The following is a 23,061-nucleotide window of genomic DNA, read 5'->3' as shown; positions in this document are numbered from 1 at the left end:
GGCACAGGTCATGCGTCAGCTTGTGTGAGAGGCACAGGTCGTGTGTCAGCATGTGTGAGAGGCACAGAGTTTTCCTCGATGAGTCAACGTATGAGGTACATGACGTGCGTCAGTGTGTGAGAGGCACAGGGCGTGCGTCAGCATGTGTGAGAGGCACAGGGCATGTGTCAGCATGTGTGAGAGGCAGTGGCGTAACTTCGTCCCAGTTGCCCAGAGGCAAGATAAGTGTTGGTGCCCCCCCCCCCCCTGAGGAGTAGTGGGAAGCACTGCAGGGGGCAGGATGGAAGGAGTAGTGGGAAGCACTGCAGGGGACAGGATAGGAGGAGTAGTGGGAAGCACTGCAAGGGGCGGGATGGGAGGAGTAGTGGGAAGCACTGCAGGGGACAGGATAGGAGGAGTAGTGGGAAGCACTGCAGGGGGCAGGATGGGAGGAGTAGTGGGAAGCACTGCAGGGGGCAGGATGGGAGGAGTAGTGGGAAGCACTGCAGGGGGTAGGATGGGATGAGTAGTGGGAAGCACTGCAGGGGGCAGGATAGGAGGAGTAGTGGGAAGCACTACAGGGGGCAGGATAGGAGGAGTAGTGGGAAGCACTGCAGGGGACAGGAGTAGTAGTGAGAAGGGACTCACCGGGAAGAAGTCCTCTATGCAGTTCCCGGGTCCTGGCCAGTGGTTCTCTTCCTGGAGAGAAGTGAGTGCAGGGCAGCAGCTGGGAGACTGCACCGACCGCCGGGGACTAGCTGCTGACACCACGTGCCCTGTCTCCCGGGTCCCGGCCACTCACCACTCTCCACCAAAGTTCAGACTCAGTGCCACTGCCAGCTGCAGGTGCACTGTCGGAGGCTCCTCAGACAGAAGGGGCAAGCACAGGGTGAGGTCGCGGGCGGTCACATGGTACGGGACGTCCGTGACCCGCCGAGACCACAGAGTGTAGTGGAGCCGGAGCGCCGCTGATGCTGATTGGCGCTCAGCTCAGCGGCTCCTGTGGCTTTCTTTTTACAGTAGAAGTGAACGAAGCCGGCGGTACTATAGGTGTAGGTGCGGTGGAACGTCCGGGACCCTGGAGACAATGGAGCCAGATGCCCCCTTCAGGGCTGGAGCTCGGCGGCAACTGACTCCATTGTCTCCGGGAGTTCCGCCACTGGTGAGAGGCACAGGGCGTGCGACAGCATGTGATACAGAGTCCGCGTCTGTGTGAGGCACAGAGTGTATGTCAGTGTGTGTGAGGCAGAGTGTGCGTCAGTGTATGTGAGGCACAGAGGGCCTGATTCAGAGCCGGACGCTATTTGCGCTCGCTCGTTCAGAAAAAGGGGCCGGATATTTAAATAGAGCGCTCGCTCTTTGCGGTCTGTTGACGCCTCTATGTCTGAACGAGCAAACGAAACATGCGGTCGCTATTTTCTAAAAAACGCCCCCTGGCCGCTTGCATCCTACGTCATCTCCGCTATTTATTAGATTAATCGAGTACATGGAAAGGCGTATGAACTGCTCGCAGTGCTTGTGATAAGATTTTCCTACCGCAATCATGCGAGCAGTTCAGGCTAAAAGACAACCAAGTGACGTGGCCGATGACGCTGCTTTGTTAATTATGCACACCCTTAAAACGCCCGTTTTGACCGTTTGGCACGCCTGCGTTCGGATCACCACTCCCCGTTTTCAAGCACCTTCCCCTGTTACCACCCACAAACGCCTCATCCTGTCACTCAAATTAGCAGGCATTCGCTATTTTGCGAGCACACAATTTCCGACCGCAATGACTGGTTCGCGCATGCGTATTACAACCCATACGCATGCGCAGTTGTGCGAACATCGTTCGGAGCGAACGAGCGGCAGCTTACGAGTGGCTCTGAATCAGGCCCACAGAGTGCATCAGTGTGTGTGAGGCACAGAGTGTGCGTCAGTGTATGTGGCATAATGTACATATTATCATTAGACTAAAGTGAGAACACACCTGCCAGTAGTTGAACACACCCCTTCAGTGGGCTCGTGCTGCTGCATTTCCCTGCTGGGCCCATAATGCCCCAGTCGGATAATGGACAGTGGTTACCGCAACTGCTGTCCCTGCGAGTTCTTCTTTGCACATTTTTATTAAAAATTAAAATATCCCCAGCGATATGGATAGATAATAAGTACATAGACCCCTAAATCACAAACAGATAATTTTTGTTTTTTTAAGTGTTAAGGTGCCTATCCACTAGATGATAAAAATGAGCGATTGAGCGATAACGATATCTATATCGTTCGATAATCGTTTGAAAATTTGGTCTTTTAGACATCTTTTATCGTGCAAACATGCTGGTCAACCTGACGATATCGTCAGGTTCAGCATGTTCGCAGATGATTGATTGTGCCTACACTGAATGACATATCGTTCAGTGTGGGCACCCTGCAGTGTAGTGAACGACTGAACGATAACGATATCGTTATCGTTTAGTCTTTTCACTGTCGTGTAGTGGATACCCGCCTTTAGCAAATGTGTGATTTATCACCAGAAACACAACAGATCGCTTTAAAATGGTTCAAAATCGACCTTTAGTTAATTTACTGAACAACAATTTAACAAGTACAGCGGCAGTACAAGTATCTCAGGAAGGTAATAGTTGTGGGCCAGAATAAAGCAGTTTTTCCATTGTTAAAGAATTGTTTGTTATAATTGTGATCTTTTTTTTAAATATATCAATCAAATCTGCTACTGGAAACCAACGTTCTGCTCTCTATTATATACATTTGCTACCTATCTATTATATACGTATATGACTCATGTATACGTTTATCTCATCTCTCTCTGTCGTATCTATTTATCTGTTATCTAATCGTCTGTCTGTGTCTCTTCTCCAGTATGAGATCCAGGCATTCGGGGCTGGAGGGGAGGGGCAGACAGGACAGAGCAGCTCTTGAATTTCCTGTCTCTGAAGTTGTTCACATAAAAAAAAACTACTTGAGATGTTGAGAGAGGAAACTGTGAGAAATCTGCAGACATTCATACAGGGGAGCTGGGAGTTTGTGTCATACAGGGGAGCTGGGAGTTTGTGTCATACAGGGAAGCTGGGCAATTTGTACTGGTCTCAGAAGCGTTACATGTGGTAAGAGGTGAGGACGTATTATGATTACTTTTATATCTCTCTCACTTTTCATCTGACTCTTCTCAGTCTCTAATTTTCTCTGGACTATCTTATCTTCCTGATCCTTCCCTTCCTTTCATGTTTTATGTTGTCATCATTCTCTTTAACTCAGGGCGATTCTAAGTTCAATTACCCTTTGCCTTGTATACACAGTATATTTTTGTCTCTCTTCCACTTTCTTTTTCAAATATATCTACAGCTGCCTTTATTTATGTATTTATTTATTTATGTATCATCCCGTATCTGTATTATATATGCTGTCACATCATGTTTATTAGTGGATAATTACAGGTCTCTACCTTTTACAGGTCCTTTGCTTTAGAACATACAGTAATATCCATTATGTTCTCAATAGTTTTTTTATGAACACAGTTATTAGTGCACTATCTTTACTAACTATAGGAAGTATATCATGTTTTTAATAATAATTCACCTTTTTTTCATACCTGTTATTCCCTCTCACCTTGACTTCATACAGGAATAAAGGTCTCTGGAGACCACATGTGGATTAGGTTGTTTCATGTAAAAAAAAAAAAAAAGTAGATATATTTTACTATGTAGTGCGTATTGTGATATTTATTTATTTAAGACCATTTTTTTTCTTAATAGTAACAGCTCCGTAATAGCCATGTGATTGTCTTTTAACCATATTTTAATTTGTTTAATTAATTTTAATTAATTAATATTTATATTATTTAGTTAAATAAATACAGTTCCTAGAAGAAGAAAAAGTTTCTACATGGATAGTGCTAAGAAGTGGCTGTGTAGAGTTACCTGTTTTATTGCTAAGTTAATTGCGGGTGTATATTTTAAAATAGGTACCTGCATATGTGTCAGTTTACAGAAGAACAGTTTATTTCATATGTTAATATCCTTTGTTAGTTTGTCACAATTTGTGTTTAAGAAACGTATATTTTCTGTATATATGTGATTAACGTGTTAATGGGGACTGCTATAGTAAGAATAATTTGGTCATGAATTAAATGGTTAATACATCCTATTCTACCTCTGCTCCCTGAACTTTCTCCTTATCCCATTTGTCTACCTGCCTCTCTACCACCTCCAACTGGATGTCCCAATGTTACCTTAAACTGGGTACACACTATATGTAACCCCCCTTTTTACCACTAAAGGGTCACCAGGTTACTAACACCTCTATTACTCCTAATGTACCCACCCTTAACCTCTCTCTAAGTGGTGTACCATTATTTTATCAGTGCCTCCACCCAAGTATTGGTTGTCGGTATGGGTCTACTTGGGAAAACCCATAGAATATATATAGGACTTGCCTATGTAAGCCCAAGGATACACTCAAGTATTAATATTACTCCCTATAGTGTAGTGTGTAGAAGGGGCATGTTAGTTGAAAACAATATTATAACACAAAGACATCTGTTCCTTATACTTTTTGGATGCTTGCATCACTCCTCCAGGTAAGTAAACACAATTACATATAGATATAACGTTCTTTATATTGACGAAATTCCAAGTAAATAAGAACATACATTCATCTCATTATATGACATAACAGTGTACTGTGTTGTATATTGACATACATATGTTTATCTGAACAATGCAGTAACATCATGCATAAATAATAACAATATATCAATATAGATATCCTCCTAAATACTAAGTTCTAAAAGTCCGGTTGCAGTTCCTGTGGATCTCTGCTATCAGAAGCCAAAACTGAATAGTTACTTTACTGTGTGATCAAATGTCAATATAGCAGTTTTCAGCTTTGTCTGAATAAGTGCAGTAAACTGTTCTCTCCCCCATCTCTTTAGTCAGTCTGGTATTAATGAGAGAGTATTAGAGATATAGTACATGAGGCTAGTAACTGCAGGTAACACGGCCTGCTATTTGTGTGACTGCACAGCTTTTTCTGCATCCTGTAAGGGCACAAGTTATGGTTTCTCACAGCCGATGACTGGTGCTTTCCAGGGAGATAGACGGCTTTATGACCACGTCAGCGTTTAGTGCCTGCCCCGGCAGGACACTAGTCTGCTTCACTGACAGGGGCTGTGTGCACACAGGCTCTCCAGCTGCTTGTGCAGGGATGACTGCTGATAGCCTCACCCCATCAGCTGCAGTGTCTCCCTCTCCCCCGGCTCTGTCATAGCCTGCCACCAAGCAGGCAGCCCTCCTGTTCTGGACAGTAGCCAGAACTTCCGGAGCTGCCTCCCCGCTGATGTGGCGGCTGACGCCGGGACTTCCTGTGTGGCTCCTAGCCACTTCCACTCATGCTGCCTAGTCCACGTCCCACAACACTGCCTCTCTGGCATCATCAGGTAGGCAGGGTGGGTGCCACTGTTCCACCTTCTTCCCCAGCTCCGGCTGGGCTCCATCTCCAGCTCTGCCCCCCTGCGCCCGGCAGCATATAGCCGCTCACTGGCTGCCCGGGTCACAGGAGGGCAGGCACTGGAGGGAGGGATCAGCAGACTGCCTCTCAACTGCTGCTAACCACTGTTATATCTCCTCCCTCTCACCGGATCCTATTTTCCTGACAGGAACCAATTCACTCCCATCTATATTACTCCGCCCCCTTCTGCAACTATCACCAATGTCTGTGAAATGTATATCTGCAGCATGAAGCACCAAAGTCCACTGACATCATAGATATCTTACATGCACAGGGTACATACATTTCCACATATTTACTTATATTTATATCACATCACATCTATCCCTACAGTATATATAACATTTACCTCATAAATGGCATTTTTCTGTAAATAGATGAATGAAAATATATACCTGTTTCAATTGTATATATGAATTATCTCCGTAACCCTAACCAGGGTTACATATACAATGTATCATAAGATATTAAGGTGTCTATTCATGAAGCAGAGAAGAGCCCTGTTTAACTGAAATCAGGGCTCTTCTCTGCTTTGTGCTATTCATGGAGCAAGTTTACAGTGGAGAAGTGTATTACCTCTCCAGCAGTACCCCTGCTCCATGCCTGCATCGCATCACCATACTTTTGTATGGTGAGTGCTATTCATAATGGAACGGAAAGCTCCTGCGGTACAGATTTGCCCTCTGAGGATGGCGTAACCTGTACCGCAAGCCGAACAGAGCAGGGAAGTAACATACTTCCCAGCTGTCTGCCCGGCACCCGGCGCTGGCTCCACCCCCTTTTCCCACCGTCCATTGCAGCAGGTCTGACCTGACCTGCTGCTCTTGGATGCCGGTGCATGCGCAGTGAGGAGCAGGCATATTGGGCTCCTGGTATATGTCTGTCTTCTCACTGCGTCCAGGGATCGCGGAGGGGCAGGACAGCGCCCGAAGACGCCGGACAGGTAAGTGTATATGAATGGCTACTAAACATCACTATATATTGCATCGATGTGATGCAATATATAGTGGTATCTTTTAGTAGCCACTTCATGTTGTACATGAATAGACCTCATAGTTCCAACGAAGATCGGAACAATATATTGTACACATCATTTAGTATGTTAGTCCGTTCTGCACAGCAGATGGGACAATGCAATGGTCGTCGCCATGCAGCTAAATGCAGCATGTAACGACACATCGGTCAGTCATGTACCGGATCATGCACTGTGGATGGCACGTGCGATGTATTGTTACATCGCACCGTCGCCGGATCGCACCATCGCGTTAGATGTACCTAGTTTTAAACTAAAAATATCAAATCTGAGCTCATTATCTTTCCCCAATTCCCCCTTCTATCACAACCCATGTCCCCTGTATCCCAAGATTGCTTCCTTGGTGTCATCATTGACCCCTCTCTCACAGTCCTATCGCCTTCTCTTTTGCAACAAAATCAAAATTTGCTCATGCAAGACTTCTCTTGTGCTGCTTCTCACCTATGGAACCCTCGGCCTGGCTCGCCCAGACTCTCCCAGAACCTACAATCTTTCAAGTGTTCATTCAAAACTCAACTAGACCTCTCTTAATCAGCCATGCTTTTTCCACGTGTCCCATTGCTCCTGTTGTCTCTGCCTGCCACCTCCCTCTAATAAGCTGTGCCCCATTGCTCCTACTGTCTCTGATTGCCCCCTCCCTCTAGATTGTATGGACACACAGGCAGGGCCTTCACTTACCCCAGTGGTTCCTAAACTTGGTCCCGCAGGGCACTTGCAGGGGTGCCATGGATTGGTGGTTCAATACCAAATCAAATAATGTATGGTCAATGTGAAAGGCAAAATAAGTGCAGGTGGCTGCTAATCATAAAATATATGGACAAACAGAACCGCACCCCTGTCCACCCCCACATAACTGAATAACTGAACCTAAGAGTGACAGGTAAGCAATTTACTTAGTTGAATTTCTCAATTAGAAAATTTTGGCCATGGGGTGCTGTGTAGAAAAATGCGGGTACTATAGGGCGCCATGATTCAATAAAGTTTGGGAACCACTGTCATGTCTGCTTATTTCAGGCCCCTCTTTGTCTAAACTGCTTATACCTGTAAAGTTTTATGCTGGGATTTTATTTAGAATTATATCAGGTGCATACTGAGCAAACACGATGCTACAAGCTCATATATAATTCAATTGGTAGCAGGAAAAAATAGAATTGCACACCTAGGGCATACTTACCTACAGGGCCGGATTATAGGAAGGGCGACGGGCGGTCGTCCCGGGGCCCCCACAGACCTCAATCCGGCCCTGCTTACCTATTCTCCCGGTAGCTGCAGGAGACTCCAGATTTTTCGGGTAATCCCACACGCATTATCTCTCGCATCACGCCCAATTCCTAGTGAAATGGACAGGATGGGCAGATAATGCTGGGAATCGTGGCTCCATAAAGAGGAGTTGGAGTAAAATTATGCAAATCACTATGTATAGCCCCGCCCCTTCCCCATTGATCCACGGTCAGCTGCATCTCCTCTCCGGGCTTCTCCCAGGGAGGAGAATGCAAAAGTAGATAAGTATGCCCCAAAGGGAAACCTACAAAATAGTGGTTTTGTAAAATCAACTTTTTTATTTTTCTATCAGTTTAACAACCTAGAGATTAGCTAAAAACAAAAGACAAAAAGAGGCTGTTGTAACAGGTGAGATTATTCAAACCACATTGCATTTGAGCCAGTTTGTTTTGTTTAAAAAAAAAAAGTAAAAACTTCCCTCCTTCCCCATTTGCCCACATTAGTGTATAAAAATAAAATATGTGGTCCTGGTATTGTAAAAATTTTATAATGTTACCCACTAAATATATAATTAATCAAACATAGTGACCCGGTCCCCATATATAAATTTGCAAATTATAATGGCCCCCTATATTGTTAAAATATGCCTCATGTATTTGATTTGTAAATTATAATGGTCCCCTACATTATTAAAATAATTAAAATGTGTCCCTTTCAATTTTTCCTAAATGACAATGACTGCCCATTGTATTGTCCCCATATTAATTTTATTATCTGCACATAGAGCTCCCCAAATTATTTGGTAGTGTAGTGGTATTCACAAATACCTGCCTTCGCTCATGACATAATCCTACAAACCACAATGATAAAAGACTGACTGCTCAGCAGAAATCCCAACACAAAATTAGTTAACTATTGGGTGCCCACTGATATAATAGACTGACAGCCAAGAGTTGGATGCCTGAAAGAACCTGGGTGGTTCCTGTTAATTGGTCTCAGTGTTAAAGAAGGATTATGGCCTGTGTTTTAAAAGTGAGGATCAAATTTTTAAGTCAGATTAAATTGTAAGAAGTGGAAATTATACAATAAATATTACTATATAAAAATGTGTAAGCAAAATAAACCCAAATAATATTATTTAATTCTGCTCTTTGTCTAACCTAGTATTGCACTCATCAAATGGGAAGAATTTTTTTTGTGGAATTACATTCACATCAGTGGATGAAGGGTTAAGACATAGAAAACAGGGAATGATCACAATGTAGGGAAATAATACATGTACAGTAAAAAGGAAAACAACAAGGGAAACACGCCAGGGATGCAATTCCTGAATTGTGACATTTGTTATGTAGCTAATGCAATTTGGTATTATTATAGCTGGGTACACATTAGACGATGTGTACCCCACACGATCTCATGAGCGACGGGACCCATACACACTTGCCGATGCCAGCAGCGACGGAGCGTCAGGAGGGTGGGGGGCAGCGGGGGCCAAGCTGCATTTGGCAGCACTGCAATGCTAGAGACCTCCTCAGATCTTTCTGCATGTACAAAAGAGGATGCGACGGAAAACCTGCGGGAGCGAGCATCAGCATCATGCACACACACTGGATGACATGAACGATGCGTCAGAAGCAGCCAAATTGTGTAGGGGCCTTTACACTTGTGTCTAACAACAGAGTTGTATGCATATTGCCTCTTGGTTCATATGTGGGCTACGGGAAGCTGATGGACGTAATCACAACCGCCGGCTTCCCGACTGTCTAATCCCAGCAAGGCACTAATGACAGGCGTCGATATCCCGACGCCTGTCATTAGAGCTATTCCGGGGGCCCGACACCCAGCTTACCGATCGAAGGTAAGCAGTCTGCGGATAGCCGCGGGGGGGGGGGGGGTTAGGGGCTCCCGGGGGGGGGGGGTTAGGGTTAGGCACCCCTGGGGGGACTTAGATTTAGGCTGCAGTGAAGGGGGGGTTAGGTTTAGACACTTAGGGGGGAGGGATTAGGGTTAGGCACTTGGAGGGCAGGTTAGGGTTAGGCACCCCTAAGGGAGGGTTAGGGTTAGGGGGGAAATTAGGTTAGTTATACTTACCCTAAGGATGATCGGGATTTCCTCTTCTGTCGGGCTGCCGCTGTCGGGTTTAGAACCGCCGGCCGCATCATACTGAATCCGTGGCCTACAGTGTGCTCTGTGGTGAATGTGTGCTTCATTTAGTATATTATTCATTATGTAGACAGTGTGTTAAAGTTCACAAAATCTGAAGATTTTGACCCATTACAAAATTCTTCATATTGAAATGTACAAATATGCATGTACACCAGACTTCCCTACTGTTGGTAAAGTTTTTCATGTAGATTCTGAAAGCAAAGCCTATGTGTGTGGCACTAAAGTGGGCGTGTATCTCATTTAATTGACTTACATGTTACATGCAACTGTAAATGAACCCCAAGGCAATTACACAGTTTGGTGTGTATATATATATATATATATATATATTAGGGGTGTGCACCGGCCACTTTTCGTGTTTTGTGTTTTGGTTTTGGATCTGGATCTTTCTTCGTGTTTTGGATCTGGATTGGTTTTGCCAAAACCACCCTTCCGTGTTTTGGGTTCTGGGTTTTGTGTTTTGGATCTGTATTTTTTTGAAAAAAAGCATAAAAACAGCTAAAATCACAGAATTTGTAGGTTTTTCTGCTCCTATGCTATTATTAACCTCAATAACCTTAATTTCCACTAATTTCCAGTCTATTCTGAACACCTCACACCTCACAATAGTGTTTTTATGTCCAAAAGGTTGCACCGAGGTAGCTGGATGACTATGCTAAGCGACACGAGTGGGCGGCACAAACACGTGACCCATCTAGGAGTGACACTGCAGTGGCAGGCAGGATGGCAGTTAGAAAAACTAGGCCCCAAACTGTACATAATGCAAAGAAAAAAAGAGGTGCAAGATGGAATTGTCCTTGGGCCCTCCCACCCACCCTTATGTTGTATAAACAGGACATGCACACTTTAACAAATCAATCATTTCAGCGCCAGGGTCTGCCACACAACTGTGGCTGAAATGATTGGTTCGTTTGGGCCCCCACAAAACAAGCTGGCAATTAATGTGTCCCTGCACAAACTGGCTCTACGGAGGCAAGATGTCATCCTCATCCTCCTCATCCACCGATTCCTCACCCTCTTCAGTGTGTACATCCTCATCCTCACAAAGTATTAACTCGTCCCCACTTGAATCCACCACCACAGGTCCCTCTGTACCTTCTGGAGGCTGGTCTCCCTGGAAGAGCTGATAATTCATTTTGATGAACATCATCTTCTCCACATTCTGTGGAAGCAACCTCCTACGCCTTTCGCTGACAAGGTTCCCGGCTGCACTAAACACTCTTTCGGAGTACACACTGGAGGGGGGGCAACTCAGGTAAAATAGAGCCAGTTTGTACAGGGGCCTCCAAATTGCCTCTTTTTCCTGCCAGTACAGGTATGGACTGTCTGACATGCCTACTTGGATGCTGTCACCGATGTAATCCTCCACCATTCTGTCAATGGTGACAGTATCATATGCAGTGACAGTAGACATGTCAGAAATTGTTGCCAGGTCCTTCAGTCCGGACCAGATGTCCAAACTTGGTCCTGCCTGCCCTGCATCACCGCCAGCGGGTTGCTTAGGATACCTAAGTTTTTTCCTGGCAGCCCCAGTTGCGGGAGAAAATGAAGAAGGAGCCGTTGACGTGTCACGTTCCGCTTCAGCTGACAGTGTGTTCACCAGCAGGTCTTTGCACCTCTGCAGGCTTGTGTCGGCCGGAAAGAGAGACACCACATAGGCTTTAAACCTAGGATCGAGCACGGTGGCCAAAATGTAGTGGTCTGATTTCAACAGATTGACCACCCTGGAATCCTGGCAAAGCGAATGAAGGGCTTCATCCACAAGTCCCACATGCCGAGCGGAATCGCTCCGTCTTAGCTCCTCCTTCACTTTCTCCAGCTGCTTCTGCAAAAGCCTGATGAGGGGAATGACCTGACTCAAGCTGGCAGTGTCTGAACTGACTTCACGTGTGGCAAGTTCGAAGGGCTGAAGAACCTTGCACAACACGGAAATCATTCTCCACTGCGCTTGAGTCAGGTGCATACCCCCTCCTTTGCCTATGTCATAGGTGGATGTATAGGCTTGTATGGCCTTTTGCTGCTCCTCCATCCTCTGAAGCATATAGAGGGTTGAGTTCCACCGCGTCACAACCTCTTGCTTCAGGTGATGGCGGGGCAGGTTCAAGAGTGTTTGCTGGCGCTCCAGTCTTCGGCACGCAGTCGCTGAATGGCGAAAGTGGCCAGAAATTTTTCGGGCCACCCAAAGCGTCTCCTGCACGCCCCTGTCGCTTTTCAGAAAATTCTGCACCACCAAGTTTATTGTGTGAGCAAAACATGGGACGTGCTGGAATTTGCCCAGATGTAATGCCCGCACAATATTGGTGGCGTTGTCAGATATCACAAATCCCCAGGAGAGTCTAAGTGGGGTAAGCCACTGGGCGATGATTTCCCTCAGTTTCTCTAAGAGGTTGTCGGCGGTGTGCCTCTTACTGAAACCGGTGATACACAGCGTAGCCTGCCTTGTAACGAGCTGGCGTTTCTGAGATGCTGCTACTGGTGACGCTGCTGCTGTTGCTGCGTAAGGTGATACATCTACCCAGTGGGCTGTCACAGTCATATAGTCCTTAGTCTGCCCTGTTCCACTTGTCCACATGTCCGTGGTTAAGTGGACATTGTGTACAACGGCATTTTTCAGGACACTGAGGACACTTTTTCTGACGTTTCTGTACAGTCTCGGTATCGCCTGCCTAGTGAAGTGGAATCTAGACGGGATTTGGAACCGGGGACACACTACCTCCATCAATTGTCTAAATCCCACTGCACTAATGGCGGATACCGGACGCACGTCTAACACCAACATAGCAGTCAAGGCCTCAGTTATACGTTTTGCTTCAGGATGACTGCTGTCGTACTTCATCCTCCTCGCTAAGGACTGTTGGAGGGTCAATTGTTTAGTAAAAGTAGTGGTGTTCCTACTTCCTCTCTGGGATGATGAACGACTCCCAGCAGCAGCAACAGCAGCAGCGGCAGCAGTAGGCGTAGCAATGCAGGATCCTCCAGAGGAATCCCGGATAGGAGAGTCAGTCATGCCAGTGACATGGCCTGCAGGACTACTTCCGATCCTGACTAAGGAGGAAATTGACGAGGAGGGAGTTGACGGTGTGGTTTGCAGGCGCTTGGATACAACAGGACAACGGGATTTAGGTGTCCCTGGACTGCTTACGGTCTTAGCCAAAGTTTCTGAACTTGACAGTAACTTTTTATGAACGCGCTGCAGGTGCCGTATAAGGGAGGATGTTCCTAGGTGGTTGACGTCCCTACCCCTACTTATTTCACCTTTACATATGGTACATATGGCAAGACAGTTGTTGTCCGGATTTGGATAGAAATATTGCCAGACCAAAGAGGTGGAATGTTTGGTCTTCTGCCCAGGCATGACCGTGATGGGCTTTTTCATCCCACGGACAACAACTGTCTCCCCCGGAGCCTGATTTAAACAAACCACATCACCATCAGAATCCTCCTCGCCAACTTCCTCCTCAGCGCCAGCTACACCAGTATCCTCATCCTGTTGTACTTCAACAGTGACATCTTCAATTTGCATATCAGCAAGTGGACTGTGGGTGCTCCTTTCAGCACTTGCAGGGGGCATGCAAATGGTGGAAAGAGCCACCTCTTCCCGTCCAGTGCTGGGAAGGTCAGGCATCGCAACCACCACCACACTTGGACTCTCCTTGGGGATTTGTGATATCTTCTTAGAAAGCACAGTTCTTCGCTGTGCTTTTGCCAGCTTAACTCTTTTGATTTTTTTAGTGGGAGGAGGGCTTCCATCGTCATGTGAAGCTGAACCACTAGTCATGAACATACTAGGGATCGACCTTAGCCGTTCCTTGCCACTCCGTGTCGTAAATGGCATATTGGCAAGTTTACGTTTCTCTTCAGCTGATTTAAATGTCTTTTTCAAGGTCATTTTCCTGAACTTTGCCATTTGGGATTGTATGTGCCCTCTACTATGACATTGGGCATCGGCCTTGGCAGACGACGTTGATGGCATGTTATCGTCTATGTCATGACTAGTGGCAGCAGCTTCAGCACTAGGAGGAAGTGGTTCTTGATCTTTCTCTATTTTATTTTTATCGGAGAAAGTTTGGTCCTCCATTTATGTTATATCGATTTGATATATACGTGCGGCTAAACACAGAAAATAATTTTTTTTTTGGTTAGGACTGGAGTGTACTTTCGGGGGTTACAGCACCCTTAACGGTCAAGCCAGCCGGCCCTTTACTTATGACACAGGCGCACTCTTGGCACTACTTTGTTGATGCACGTGCGGCTACTGCGCACACAATTCACAAACACAGAAAATAATTTTTTTTTGGTTAGGACTGGAGTGTACTTTCGGGGGTTACAGCACCCTTTAACGGTCAAGCCAGCCGGCCCTTTACTTATGACACAGGCGCACGCTTGGCACTACTTTGTTGATGCACGTGCGGCTACTGCGCACACAATTCACAAACACAGAAAATAATTTTTTTTTTGGTTTGGACTGGAGTGTACTTTCGGGGGTTACAGCACCCTTAACGGTCAAGCCAGCCGGCCCTTTACTTATGACACAGGCGCACTCTTGGCACTACTTTGTTGATGCACGTGCGGCTACTGCGCACACAATTCACAAACACAGAAAATAATTTTTTTTTTGGTTTGGACTGGAGTGTACTTGGGGGTTACAGCACCCTTTAACGGTCAAGCCAGCCGGCCCTTTACTTATGACACAGGCGCACGCTTGGCACTACTTTGTTGATGCACGTGCGACTACTGCGCACACAATTCACAAACACAGAAAATAATATTTTTTTTGGTTTGGACTGTAGTGTACTTTCGGGGGTTACAGCACCCTTAACGGTCAAGCCAGCCGGCCCTTTACTTATGACACAGGCGCACGCTTGGCACTACTTTGTTGATGCACGTGCGGCTACTGCGCACACAATTCACAAACACAGAAAATAATTTTTTTTTTGGTTTGGACTGGAGTGTACTTTCGGGGGTTACAGCACCCTTAACGGTCAAGCCAGCCGGCCCTTTACTTATGACACAGGCGCACTCTTGGCACTACTTTGTTGATGCACGTGCGGCTACTGCGCACACAATTCACAAACACAGAAAATAATTTTTTTTTTGGTTTGGACTGGAGTGTACTTGGGGGTTACAGCACCCTTTAACGGTCAAGCCAGCCGGCCCTTTACTTATGACACAGGCGCACGCTTGGCACTACTTTGTTGATGCACGTGCGACTACTGCGCACACAATTCACAAACACAGAAAATAATATTTTTTTTGGTTTGGACTGGAGTGTACTTTCGGGGGTTACAGCACCCTTAACGGTCAAGCCAGCCGGCCCTTTACTTATGACACAGGCGCACGCTTGGCACTACTTTGTTGATGCACGTGCGGCTACTGCGCACACAATTCACAAACACAGAAAATAATTTTTTTTTGGTTTGGACTGGAGTGTACTTTCGGGGGTTACAGCACCCTTAACGGTCAAGCCAGCCGGCCCTTTACTTATGACACAGGCGCACGCTTGGCACTACTTTGTTGATGCACGTGCGGCTACTGCGCACACAATTCACAAACACAGAAAATAATTTTTTTTTTGGTTTGGACTGGAGTGTACTTTCGGGGGTTACAGCACCCTTAACGGTCAAGCCAGCCGGCCCTTTACTTATGACACAGGCGCACTCTTGGCACTACTTTGTTGATGCACGTGCGGCTACTGCGCACACAATTCACAAACACAGAAAATAATTTTTTTTTTGGTTTGGACTGGAGTGTACTTGGGGGTTACAGCACCCTTTAACGGTCAAGCCAGCCGGCCCTTTACTTATGACACAGGCGCACGCTTGGCACTACTTTGTTGATGCACGTGCGACTACTGCGCACACAATTCACAAACACAGAAAATAATATTTGTTTTGGTTTGGACTGGAGTGTACTTTCGGGGGTTACAGCACCCTTAACGGTCAAGCCAGCCGGCCCTTTACTTATGACACAGGCGCACGCTTGGCACTACTTTGTTGATGCACGTGCGGCTACTGCGCACACAATTCACAAACACAGAAAATAATTTTTTTTTGGTTTGGACTGGAGTGTACTTTCGGGGGTTACAGCACCCTTAACGGTCAAGCCAGCCGGCCCTTTACTTATGACACAGGCGCACGCTTGGCACTACTTTGTTGATGCACGTGCGGCTACTGCGCACACAATTCACAAACACAGAAAATAATTTTTTTTTTGGTTTGGACTGGAGTGTACTTTCGGGGGTTACAGCACCCTTAACGGTCAAGCCAGCCGGCCCTTTACTTATGACACAGGCGCACTCTTGGCACTACTTTGTTGATGCACGTGCGGCTACTGCGCACACAATTCACAAACACAGAAAATAATTTTTTTTTGGTTAGGACTGGAGTGTACTTTCGGGGGTTACAGCACCCTTTAACGGTCAAGCCAGCCGGCCCTTTACTTATGACACAGGCGCACGCTTGGCACTACTTTGTTGATGCACGTGCGGCTACTGCGCACACAATTCACAAACACAGAAAATAATTTTTTTTTTGGTTTGGACTGGAGTGTACTTTCGGGGGTTACAGCACCCTTAACGGTCAAGCCAGCCGGCCCTTTACTTATGACACAGGCGCACTCTTGGCACTACTTTGTTGATGCACGTGCGGCTACTGCGCACACAATTCACAAACACAGAAAATAATTTTTTTTTGGTTAGGACTGGAGTGTACTTTCGGGGGTTACAGCACCCTTTAACGGTCAAGCCAGCCGGCCCTTTACTTATGACACAGGCGCACGCTTGGCACTACTTTGTTGATGCACGTGCGGCTACTGCGCACACAATTCACAAACACAGAAAATAATTTTTTTTTTGGTTTGGACTGGAGTGTACTTTCGGGGGTTACAGCACCCTTAACGGTCAAGCCAGCCGGCCCTTTACTTATGACACAGGCGCACGCTTGGCACTACTTTGTTGATGCACGTGCGGCTACTGCGCACACAATTCACAAACACAGAAAATAATTTTTTTTTTGGTTTGGACTGGAGTGTACTTGGGGGTTACAGCACCCTTTAACGGTCAAGCCAGCCGGCCCTTTACTTATGACACAGGCGCACGCTTGGCACTACTTTGTTGATGCACGTGCGACTACTGCGCACACAATTCACAAACACAGAAAATAATATTTTTTTTGGTTTGGACTGGAGTGTACTTTCGGGGGTTACAGCACCCTTAACGGTCAAGCCAGCCGGCCCTTTACTTATGACACAGGCGCACGCTTGGCACTACTTTGTTGATGCACGTGCGGCTACTGCGCACACAATTCACAAACACAGAAAATAATTTTTTTTTTGGTTTGGACTGGAGTGTACTTTCGGGGGTTACAGCACCCTTAACGGTCAAGCCAGCCGGCCCTTTACTTATGACACAGGCGCACGCTTGGCACTACTTTGTTGATGCACGTGCGACTACTGCGCACACAATTCACAAACACAGAAAATAATATTTTTTTTGGTTTGGACTGGAGTGTACTTTCGGGGGTTACAGCACCCTTAACGGTCAAGCCAGCCGGCCCTTTACTTATGACACAGGCGCACGCTTGGCACTACTTTGTTGATGCACGTGCGGCTACTGCGCACACAATTCACAAACACAGAAAATAATTTTTTTTTTGGTTTGGACTGGAGTGTACTTTCGGGGGTTACAGCACCCTTAACGGTCAAGCCAGCCGGCCCTTTACTTATGACACAGGCGCACGCTTGGCACTACTTTGTTGATGCACGTGCGGCTACTGCGCACACAATTCACAAACACAGAAAATAATATTTTTTTTGGTTTGGACTGGAGTGTACTTTCGGGGGTTACAGCACCCTTAACGGTCAAGCCAGCCGGCCCTTTACTTATGACACAGGCGCACGCTTGGCACTACTTTGTTGATGCACGTGCGGCTACTGCGCACACAATTCACAAACACAGAAAATAATTTTTTTTTTGGTTTGGACTGGAGTGTACTTTCGGGGGTTACAGCACCCTTAACGGTCAAGCCAGCCGGCCCTTTACTTATGACACAGGCGCACGCTTGGCACTACTTTGTTGATGCACGTGCGGCTACTGCGCACACAATTCACAAACACAGAAAATAATTTTTTTTTTGGTTTGGACTGGAGTGTACTTTCGGGGGTTACAGCACCCTTAACGGTCAAGCCAGCCGGCCCTTTACTTATGACACAGGCGCACGCTTGGCACTACTTTGTTGATGCACGTGCGGCTACTGCGCACACAATTCACAAACACAGAAAATATATTATTTTTTTAGCACTTGGGGGGAGCACCCCTGATGGACAGAGCACCCCCTGGACAACACTACAGCACTCCTTTAGGACTGGGACACTGCACAGGACTTTGGAGTGGACACAGCCCCTATGGAGAACTGACTGCACAACACAGTCCAGCCAGCCCCTATGGACTTTGAAGTAGTGGACACAGCCCCTATTAACAACAGCAGCACAGCACAACACAGCCAGCCCCTATGGACTTTGAAGTAGTGGACAACAGCAGCACTACACTACACTACACTACACAGCCCTAACTCCCACCCTCCCTCTTCACTGTCCACAGCCGAGTGAGAAAATGGCGCCGACGTGTGTACCTTATATAGGATCCAAAACCCGCGAGACTCGGAAGGCGGGAAGATGACGTTTTGCCTCGATTTCAGATCCGAGTCAGGCGGGAAAAGTCGAGCCTGACTCGGATCGGACTCGGATCGGGGGGGCTCGGGGGGGTTCGGATTTCAGAAATCCGAACCCGCTCACCCCTAATATATATATATATATATATATATATATATATATATATATATTGTAGAGACAGCTCTGATGTTTCCTTAGTTTCCAAGTTAAATGACTGCTCGATAATAGGTGCAAATGTGGAATGAGGTGCAAATGTGGAATGAACTAAGCAGGCTGTGCTTTGAAGTTTGTACCAAGCATTCAAGTTTTGCAAAGCATGCTCTGTTAAAGTAAAGGAAAATCTGCAATGGTCATGGAAAGATCCTGCATAGATGATTAGTCTGCTCTTCAGCCTATGAACCCACTAATGCAAGATGTTTTACCATAGGCGTGACTGTTTTAAAAATATGCTGCATACTACTATTTTCTAGCAATGACCTCACTTACTCTCTCCCTTCCACTAGATTACTGTAATTTGCCAAACATCCCATATAATGAAGCACACGTCATGTAATGCAACACATATGCCCTGTAATGGAGCACAAATCTCCATTAAATCAGCACACTTACTTAGGCACAAATTACCTGTAATTCATCACACAAAGTTGGACACACAAACTTGGCCCCCGATGATTAGTAATGATCTCGCTGCGAGGGATACCAACTCACAGCGGTGGAAACGTTCATCATTGCTCCGGTTCGGGGACAGCTGCTCCGAAAAGCAGCTGTACCCTTGGTCAGTATTGCAGCTACAGAAGTAGCTACGTTTATTTATTATTTATTTATTAACAGTTTCTTATATAGCGCAGCATATTCCGTTACGCTTTACAATTGGAAACATTGATAGAACAAAACAGGGTAATAACAGACAGACATAGAGGTAAGAGGGCCCTGCTTGCAAGCTTACAATCTATAGGACGTTATTTACCTCCTCCCTGTTGGCACGGCTACGCATGCGTGACCTGAGGTCACGCATGCGCAAAGCTGCCGGGGAGGTAGTGAGAAGGCGGAGGAGGGATCCGCTCGGATCCCTCTTCACATCCAGAAACTACTTCGCATGGGAAGTAGCAGGGATCCGAGAACAAGCGCCATCTGAAGATGGCGCTTGCTCTCGCAAGCAAACTTTGAAAACTTGCAGTTTTCGGAGTTTGCTGAATATCAGGTGGTCCATTGGGGACCCCTGATGATGATGAATGGTCTGGTAACTAAAATATGCAGAAACTAACGTTTTCACATTGTTACCGGCCCATTTATCGATGATGAATAGGCCCCACAGCCACTCATATAGCCATAAGTGTGCTGGAGAGCTGCGTCCATATTCTTGTAGCAGAAATACTACTTCTTGTCCTTCCCAGTGTTTCCTTCACGGTGGATGGATGATTATGTCATCACTTTGTTGAACCCACCCGGGATGGCCTCAGGGTGATTGCTAAGCTATTCAGGAAGTCAGGGAGATCTCTGCTATTTCAGGGAGTTTCCCTAACATTTAGGAAAAGTTGGCAAATATGACGTAAATGTATTGTGATAGGATCACTGGTAAAGTGATCTGTGACAGGGACATTTATCCCAGATTCCTGTCCTATGTGTTTAAAAATCCCCAGGAGAAAGTCTGCAGTGTAGCAGGCTTGATTCTCGGCTTTTTGAAAAGCCGGTTTGGGGTCTGGGGGTTGTGGGTGACAGGAGAGGGAGGGCTCCACCCACGGCCACTCCAGGTTTTGGTTCTCGCAGCCTGGTAACAGGCTTGTTAGTTTTCCACCTGAGAGTGACCAATATAAGCCTAGTGTGTTTAGGGCTGAGTGTCTCACCTGGGAGAGCAGACAGGGAGTTTGCTCAGAGACACTTGAAAACCTAACTGTGAGTGTTGTGCTGTGCCTTTGTTGCTGGTGAGGGCATTAGGCCCTGCCAGGTTCTGGTAGTGAGGGAACCACCTGTGAAGTTAGTGCCCCGACAGGGCTAGGATTTATGTTTATGTTTTATTTATGTTATTTCTGACATTGTACAATAAAGACTGGCGCCGACCAGCTTGTACTCGCATCCAGACTGGTGTGCTGCTTCCCTGCTGCTGTGTGTGTGTGTAAGGAAGGAGTCCCCTAACCAGGAGAGGGACCTCCTAATCTGACTGTGTCACAATATGGTGGAGAATGCGGGCACCCACACACACTGAAGTTGCAGCAAGAGGAAAACTTTCCATTTAAAAATTAAAGGGACAGACACCCAATTTGTGAGTGTGGAAATAACACTGTGTCCTTGGAGTCCCATAGAGGAGGCGTCAGCCAATGCTCAGAGAGGCAAAGTTCAGCTTCCAACCTACACCCCAGGACAAAATGGAGGACATTATTAAGGCCTTGCTCCAAGCTACAGCAGCTCAGCAAGGAGACAAACAAACTTCAGCAGGAATCTACCAGAGCTCAGCAGGAATCTATCAGAGCTCAGCAGGAGACGAACAAACTTCACTAGGAATCTACCAGGGCTCAGCAGGAATCTACCTGGGCTCAGCAGGAATCCACCAGGGTGCAACTGTTGGCCTTGGAGACAGCCCAGAGGCAACAACAGGTCGCCATCGAGGAAACCCGCCAGGCCATAAAAGAGGTGGTACAGCACCTGGTCGCCCGGCCCAGAGATGTTAATACTGGTCCTCCCACCACCACTCACTCCATACGAGCCAGTCACTTCCTCCAAAAGATGACTTCGGGCGATGATGTGGAGGCCTACCTCACCGCATTTGAAAGAACGGCCGAAAGGGAGAATTGGCCCAAGGAGCAGTGGGCAAGTCTGGTGGCACCTTTTCTGTCTGGGGAGCCACAAAAGGCCTATTACGACTTATGCCTGGCTGATGCCAAGGACTATAAAAAACTAAAACAGGAGATCCTAACTCGCTTGGGAGTCACCACCTTTGTTCGTGCCCAACGGGTCCACCGCTGGGAGTTCCATATGGACAAGCCTCCACGTTCACAGATGCATGACCTCGTCCATCTGTCCTCAAAATGGCTGCAGCCCGAGATGCTGACGGGACCACAGATCGTGGAAAGGGTCGTGATGGAACGCTACCTGCGATCATTACCTGCGACTCTGCGCAAGTGGGTGAGCCATGCAGACCCTAAGTCCGCGGACCAGTTGGTCGAGCTGGTGGAGAGGTACGTGGCGGCTGAGGAGCTGATGAGTATGCCCCACCGAGCCCCGATGGCGCACCGGCGAACTCCCACAGACACTGGTAAGACTGTTCCAGGGGAGAAGGGTGCTGGGCGGTGGGATGTACCTAAGACTGAGGGTGTAGAACCTGGAGACAGGCCTGCCAGGCCAGGAAGGTTTTTGCCCCGTAAACGACTAGACATTAATATGATTCAGTGTTTCCGGTGTGGTGACTTCGGACATATTTCCGCTAATTGTTCACTTACAACTGAACCTATGCAATGTGATACTGCTCATGTCTACCGCAGGGGGTCTTTCTTTGCACAGACAGCCTGTACGGCTGACCGGCAGGCTGAGACTGATAAGCACATGTGTGTACTCACTGTAGATGGCAACCGAGTAGAGGCACTGTTAGACTCTGGTAGCTTGGTGACACTTATAAAAGCTGAGCTGGTGAACCCCTTGAGGCGTAAGGGGAAAACTGTTGGTGTGACCTGCATACATGGGGATACTCAATATTATGTTACTGCCGAGGTGAACATCGAGACACCATGTGGTTCTGCTATAGTTTCTGTGGGTTTGGTGCATGGTCTGATGTACGATGCAATATTGGGGAGAGACTTTGCTCACTTCTGGAAGTTGTGGGAAAGTCGTTTTGTTCCAGAAGTGAACAACCCCGATCCATTTGAGAAGGTTGTCGATGTAGTGGAGGAGGGAGTTTCTTCTGAGTCAGAGTTATTCCCTTTTTCTACTATGATTGGCGAACTAGAGAATGCGGAGCGTGACGGTGGCCCGCCAACTGATGTGCCTCCCATTGAGGTGGGAAGTGTTGTTGGGCCAGTTGATCGTCTGCCTGATTTAGAGGTCAGAAGAGAGGTCTTTGCCGTGGAGCAGTTGAAAGACCCTACTTTGGTAAAAGCCAGGGAGAATGTAAAAGTAGTTGATGGTAAACCCGTAGACCCTGATAGTCCTTTGTCCTATCCCCACATGGCAATGTGTCAGGATTTGTTATATCAGGTGACTAAGAAGGGGGAAGATATTGGGGAACAACTAATAGTTCCCAAAGCCTACAGAAGAACAGTGTTGGATCTGGCCCATGGTCATATAACGGCAGGCCATCTAGGGGTAGAGAAAACCACTGAGCGAATAATGCAGAGGTTTTTCTTGCCCGGGCTTCATAAAGAGGTATCTGACTTTTGCGCATCCTGCCCTGAGTGTCAGTATCATGCTCCCAGACCACGTTTTAAGGGTCCACTAGTTCCATTGCCTATTATAGAGGTGCCGATAGTGTGAGAGCACCTGGAACAGGCTCAACAGGCACAGCA

At 46.9% G+C, this 23,061-nt stretch overlaps 1 protein-coding gene across 3 annotated transcripts in view; it reads left to right on the top strand.

Annotated features, from left to right (window-relative positions):
• The first annotated feature begins 2,860 nt into the window (after nt 1–2,860).
• LOC148529651 (serine/threonine-protein kinase D3-like) overlaps nt 2,861–23,061 on the top strand; it is a 190,212-nt gene continuing 170,011 nt past the window's right edge. For 2 of the 3 annotated variants that reach the window (XM_088468304.1, XM_088468303.1), the window contains exon 1: nt 2,861–3,087. The gene's annotated coding sequence lies outside the window, so the exon portion shown is untranslated. The remainder of the gene's footprint in view (nt 3,088–23,061) is intronic. The other variant, XM_088468305.1, reaches the window with a different exon arrangement.

Source organism: Taudactylus pleione, unplaced genomic scaffold (genome assembly GCF_031769625.1).
Source record: "Taudactylus pleione unplaced genomic scaffold, aTauple2 ptg000085l, whole genome shotgun sequence".
Classification (NCBI taxonomy): Eukaryota; Metazoa; Chordata; class Amphibia; order Anura; family Myobatrachidae; genus Taudactylus; species Taudactylus pleione.
This window is presented reverse-complemented; position numbering and strand designations above follow the sequence as displayed.